The 5851-nt window shown below is 46.1% G+C and overlaps 1 non-coding gene across 1 annotated transcript; it reads left to right on the top strand.

The window, feature by feature from the left end:
- The first annotated feature begins 2053 nt into the window (after positions 1 to 2053).
- Positions 2054 to 2125, top strand: TRNAQ-CUG (transfer RNA glutamine (anticodon CUG)). The gene has a single exon. It is a non-coding gene; the product is annotated as a tRNA-Gln (tRNA).
- Positions 2126 to 5851: the final 3726 nt, after the last annotated feature.

Raw genomic sequence — 5851 nt, 5'->3', positions numbered from 1 at the left:
GTGTATCTGTGTGTATGTCTGTGTGTCTCTGTGTGTCTCTCTGTGTGTGTGTATCTGTGTATGTGTATCTGTGTACGTGTGTCTGTGTGTGTGTGTCTCTGTGTGTGTGTGTCTCTGTGTGTGTGTGTGTCTGAGTGAGTTTCTGAACAACACCACCACCACCAACTTCACCACAACCACCACGTCGGCAATATGTCACCGTGCGCATTCCGCACTGCTACACTTAGAGGGGGCGACCAGGACGCTCATTAAACCGGGGGGGGGGGGGGGTCATTGCTGGTAAATGGAGAAGTCTGTCCTCCTATGGCGCGTGTGTTCACACCGCGAATCGGATACAACGCGGCGATTCGCGTATTAGGGAACACACTTTTTTGACGACGCGAATCGAACACAACGCGGCTTTTGGCGAACAGAACGACGTCGGGATTCGCGGTTCTACGGCCGCCGCCTCGGTGTAGTGGGATGCTGCTGGATGCTTCTAGAATTCTACACCGTTAAAATCTTAACTCACGATTTTATTGATGAAGAAACTGTGAAATTAAGAGTTGCAAAACTCAGTCGAAGTTAGCCGGGGGTTGAACTCAGATCGCATGATTTAGTCTTGAGTGCAAACCATTACATCACAGGACCATCACAGCGCATCGCCATGCAATGTGATCTCTGTTCGGCAGTGTCTCGAGCTACATTATGTTAATAAAATACATTACTGCCGGTTTCATTGCAATTTCAGCTACCAGGGTACAGGAATCAAAGCCCTGAGTGCTAACCACGACACCACTGACACCACAAACTTTTGGCAGAAGTTGCTCAGCCTAAGTGTAGCAAACGTTTACATCCTGATTCTTTGACGAGTGCTTGAGGACGAACCAATGCTAGTAATTAATCCGCCAAAGGTTCTAATCAGAAAAAGTAATTGCGGTTATTGATGAAACTTTACAGAGCAATGTCGAACTCCAGCTGTGAAACATTACTATTCTCAGGCACCACCAAAGTTTGAACTAAGACCCCCCCCCGCCCCCCAGCAAATGAATGTTGTGGCCAATCGTGTTGTTGTTGTTGTTTGGCAAGTGAGAGGACACCAGAGAGCCTGGAGAAAACCCAAGATCGGAGGGAGTAAGACTCAAAAGCTCAACACATTTAGATGTAACCCATTGCTCTACTGCCATCTCCTGGTCAGGAATATATTAGCACGTCAAAAGGGGGCTTACTGCGTTGAACTAATTCGAGAAGACGCCTTTTGGCGTCATCTGGTGCAACCCACATGTGAGACTAGGCTCTAAGGAAAGCTGTCTCGGGTGTGGACCAATCAACTTCAAGGACAGTGCACATACATTATCAGAGTTGTGTTTTTTGTTTGCATTATGACTGCAGGTATTGTGGTCTATGCAAACATGACTCCTCGTAAAAAAGGTGTCAGTTTTGTTGCCAGATAAAAGGGTAAAAAACCAATTATCAAGACGAAAAGAGTGACACTTTATCACGATCCAGCAAGACTTAACTAGATTTAAATTAAAAATCCAACCTTTTTTTGAACATAGCGTAAAATATAAAACCAAGAGGTCACGCTGAAACTTGAACTCAAGATTCAAGGGTTGCAAAGAGAAAATAATCTCACGTTGGACTAATTGAATATTTTTCTGAATAGCACCCTAGGGATGGAGCCAATGGTGAGTGCGTTGATTTCTTGATGAGTGTGCACTCATGTCATGTGCGCTTTCTGTTGGTAGCCCCTGTGATTGTGCCAGGTGTAAACATTTTTAGTAGCGTTTTAAATGGAGAGTTCCATAAAAATAACTCAAAATAAAACTCAATAAAATAACAAAAATTTTGAGTTAACGTTTTCAAATGAATTCATGGAAAAGTAATGCCCCTCTTCACGTGTTTGATATTAAAATGAATTATGTTTGTGAAACTGGCCAGGAGATGGCAGCACAGAAAAGATATGCGGTGTCAGGAGTAAGTGCAGATGGCTCGGTTCTCAGAAAACACTTTTCTAAATGTGGGCTCAGCAGCTGCTGCCGAGAGGTTGTGCAATGAGGCAGCTCTACGTGGGGGTTCCGTGGTGTAATGGTTAGCACTCAGGACTCTGAATCCTGCGATCCGAGTTCAAATCTCGGTGGGACCTACAAATAATAATTTTTTTCTCTTTATACGTGACTTGACCGAAAGAACCAAAGAGTAATTCCTGCAGTCACGAAAGCTCCAAGTTAAGTTTTTGTTATACTCTTAGCGTTTTCGGTAAAGTCACGTAGGTAAAAAAAATAATTAATGTAAATAATAATAGAAATAAAATAAATGTGATTTATTTTTTAATTTATTATATAATTATTTTTTTTATTTTTAACCTACGTGACTTTACCGAAAAACCTATAAGCATGAATCCTTGCAGTCACGAAAGCTTCAAATCTAGAATTACGTTTTTTTTTACCGACAAAGAAACTTATTTTAAGTTTTAGTAAAAAAGAAAATAAAAAATTCAATTGCATAAGCTGACTGGATCAAAATCAAATGTTCAGCTCTTTGTCCTCTCGAATGTAGTTATGAGGCCAAGTCACCTCCTGGGTACGCATCTGCATGTGAAATGATGCGTTTGCATGTATAATGGTGAAGTTGCGTGTGAAGTCACGTAGTTGCATGTGTCATGGTGTATTTGCATGTGTCCAGTAATGATCCATTGAATGCACAAGCGAAGGTGCTATGGAGATGTTAGTACAGAAATCAATTGAATCTAAATTTAGCTGAACTTTGGGTATTTCCCTCCTCGTATTGCATGGGTTTTCTCTGTACACTGGTTTCTTACCATTTTTCAAACATCCCAAAGCAGTACCCTTCTGAAAGAGGATCTTTGATAAAAGGGAAATATTATTTTAATGAAAAGGCCACGGTTAGAAGTTTAAGAAGTCAGTTGGTTTAGACAGTAATATTATTATTGTGACTGTATTCAATGTAAATCAGGGGTCTCAAACTCGCGGCCCGCGGGCCAATTGCGGCCCTCGGGACGATATTTTGTGGCCCCCACCTTAATATGAAAGTTTAATGTTAGTGCGGCCCGCGACTTTTATATTGTAGCAACCCCGCTGTTAGCTGCTGTGTGGGACAATGTTATGATGGTCTGGTTTCCTACTGTGCCTGTCCAGTGAATGCGGCATGCATGTGAGTGACATGGGGGGCGGGGTCGTGTGTGTGTGTTTGTGTACGTGTGAGAGTGAGTGAGAGAGAGAGCCGGGAGAGAAAAGAGTGGCTTTGGATGCGCGGAGAGCAGGAGGGTGAAATTCATAGTTTTCCGCCCTCTTTCGCGCAGGTCATGATGTATCCAATGCTTCATTTGTAAATCACAAGGTGCCGGAACACTAAGTACATATGACAGCGCACAGGTCCCGGAACGCACATAAAACGACGCTTAAAACAGCACACACATGCCACTTACAATGCAGTGGGACTTATTTAGGCTATACTGCAGTGACAGTATCAGTCTTTGTGTCAGTGATTAATAAAGTGGCATCTTGAGCAAAGGCGACTTCTGTGTCCAGCGGAGAAAACGAACGGAACACACACACACACAATTTGTTAAATTGAAGGCAAATTCAAGGGACACCACGGCTCCTTTACGCACACGCTGCGCTGTGAGGTTTTGGGAGCTTCTTTACGCAGAGGGATTATTCTAAACCGCAGCAGTTTATAACACGTCATTGAGCTAATATCTACATTTTACAGTCTGGGCTGTTTTACATTATTATTTACACCTGATATGTGTGGATGAATTTTAATGATTTAAATTCTGTTGGATCTATGCCCTGTTTTCCGTTATTAATATTAAGAATAATTAAGAAAAAAAAATTTGTTTTTATTATATCTATATAATTTTTTTTTTTATAATGAGGACGGCTCACTTCTCCTCACGGGCACACCGGGAGTCCATGAGACATGGAGGGCGGTTGAAATGATAGGAATTCGGTCACGAAGAGGTCATAGACATCCAGACGGACAAAAAGATGTATGGACTAAACCTCCCAAGACATCTGGAGATGTACAGATAAGGTGCAGAGTAAATAACGGTTGAAACTTCGCGTTTTCTTAACGTTTTCCTCACCGAAAAGTAGAAACTTAACAAAGATAATTAACCAACAAACAATAATATTTTTACTATTATTATATGTTTCCTACTTACACGACCTTCCAAAACAGCTAAAGAGTGCGAATTCCAGAGGGCTTAAAAAAATAACTCGGAATAAACACCAATCTCTGGAGAACTAAACTGGGCGAAGCCCCAAGGTAATAATGTGACGAGGAGCATTACGAATATTCATTAAACATAGACGAATGATAACCACGATACTAAGACCGAAGGAACTCATAAAATATAATTCAAGAATAAATGTAACACACAGGACCACATACATGTATTGCAAACATCTCCTCGACCACCTTTGTCTTCCAGCGGGGTCTGACCTCAGAATGACCCACCCAGGGTAAGCAAGGAGGGAACAAAAAGGTCACAAAGGGGGGGGTTTGTGCTGACATTGGTTGTTTTCTCTCGCAAGAGACATGGAGAGAGGAGTGGTTGCTCGCGTGTTTGAGTTAAGCACGGCCGCCTTTGTCTCCCCGCAGCACAAACAGATGGCCCAGGAATGCTTGGAGGGTTAGGAAAAGGTCGCGAGGAGGGATCGCGCCGGTGTCTGCTTCTTCTCGCTATGTTTGTGTTTTTTTGTTGCCCGCTCGCAAGGAATGCAGAGAGAAGGGAGTCACGTTTTAAGTTAGACAGGCACACAGCGAACGAGCAGTCTGGGTTGAGTCGTGCTCAGTCTCGCAACTCGGCGTGCGACGCAGCGTTGCGACGGGGCTCGCAAGAGAGTTGGGGCAGATCGTGCCTCGAGGAGAGATGGAACGACGAGACATCGTTAAAGTGACAGTCTGAGAGCAGTCTAGTCCGAGTCGAGCTCAGCGTTGCGACGGGGCACGCAAGGGAGCTGTGGCAGTCGTGCCTCGAGGAGAGATGGAACGACGAGACATCGTTAAAGTGACAGTCTGAGAGCAGTCTGTTCGAGTCGCGTCTAGTCTCGCAACTTGGCTTGCGACGCAGCGTTGCGACGGGGCTCGCAAGAGAGCTGGGGCAAATCGTGCCTCGAGGAGAGATGGAACGAGGAGGGGTCGTTCGAGTCGCAGAAGTCTGAGTTCAACCTGGGTCGGGGCTGGGTTTCAGCCGTGCTCCGGCTGGCGGAGCGTCGTGAGGAAACGAAACACCGATGCTGATAGCAGGTGTCGCTTCTCGCAGAACGAAGTTAAGTGCGAGTAAAGCTGGCAGCCGCACGAACAAGGGGAAGCACGGAGCAGAGAGAGAGTGACGAGTGACGACAAGCAATCAACCTGTAAAAGGGCGGAGATCGCCAAGCGTCGACCAAGCGAGCAAAGCAGAGAGCGCGAAGCAGTGGAGGAAGCCTGGTCAAACGGCTGCGAGGGAGAGGACAGCGCCATCGAATGCGCCGTGTGCCTGAGGGCACACCGACCAACGACCAGTGTGAACACACAAGACCTCCAGAGCGACGGCGAGCATTGTGCCGACTCAACAATCAATCGAGCAGTGGAGAAGCCGGGGGCTGCCACCAAGAAAGCGCGTGCGCCACCTTGCGCCACCGTGCGCCACCGTGCGCCACCGTGCGCCACCTTGCGCCACCGTGCGCCACTTTGCGCCACCGTGCGCCACCTTGCGCCACCGTGCGCCACCCTGCGCCACCGTGCGCCACCGGGCGCCACCGTGCGCCACCGAGCGACACCGAGCGACACCGAGCGACACGAGCGACCGAGCATCTTCAAGGACAGCATCGTGCCAACTCGTCATCTAGCAGTAGAGAGA

Source organism: Lethenteron reissneri, unplaced genomic scaffold (assembly GCF_015708825.2).
Source record: "Lethenteron reissneri isolate LAM-NWPU_2019-01 unplaced genomic scaffold, ASM1570882v1 scaffold_1433, whole genome shotgun sequence".
NCBI classification, from domain to species: Eukaryota; Metazoa; Chordata; class Hyperoartia; order Petromyzontiformes; family Petromyzontidae; genus Lethenteron; species Lethenteron reissneri.
Note: the sequence above shows the minus strand (reverse complement) of the source record. Positions and strands in the feature narration are given on the sequence as shown.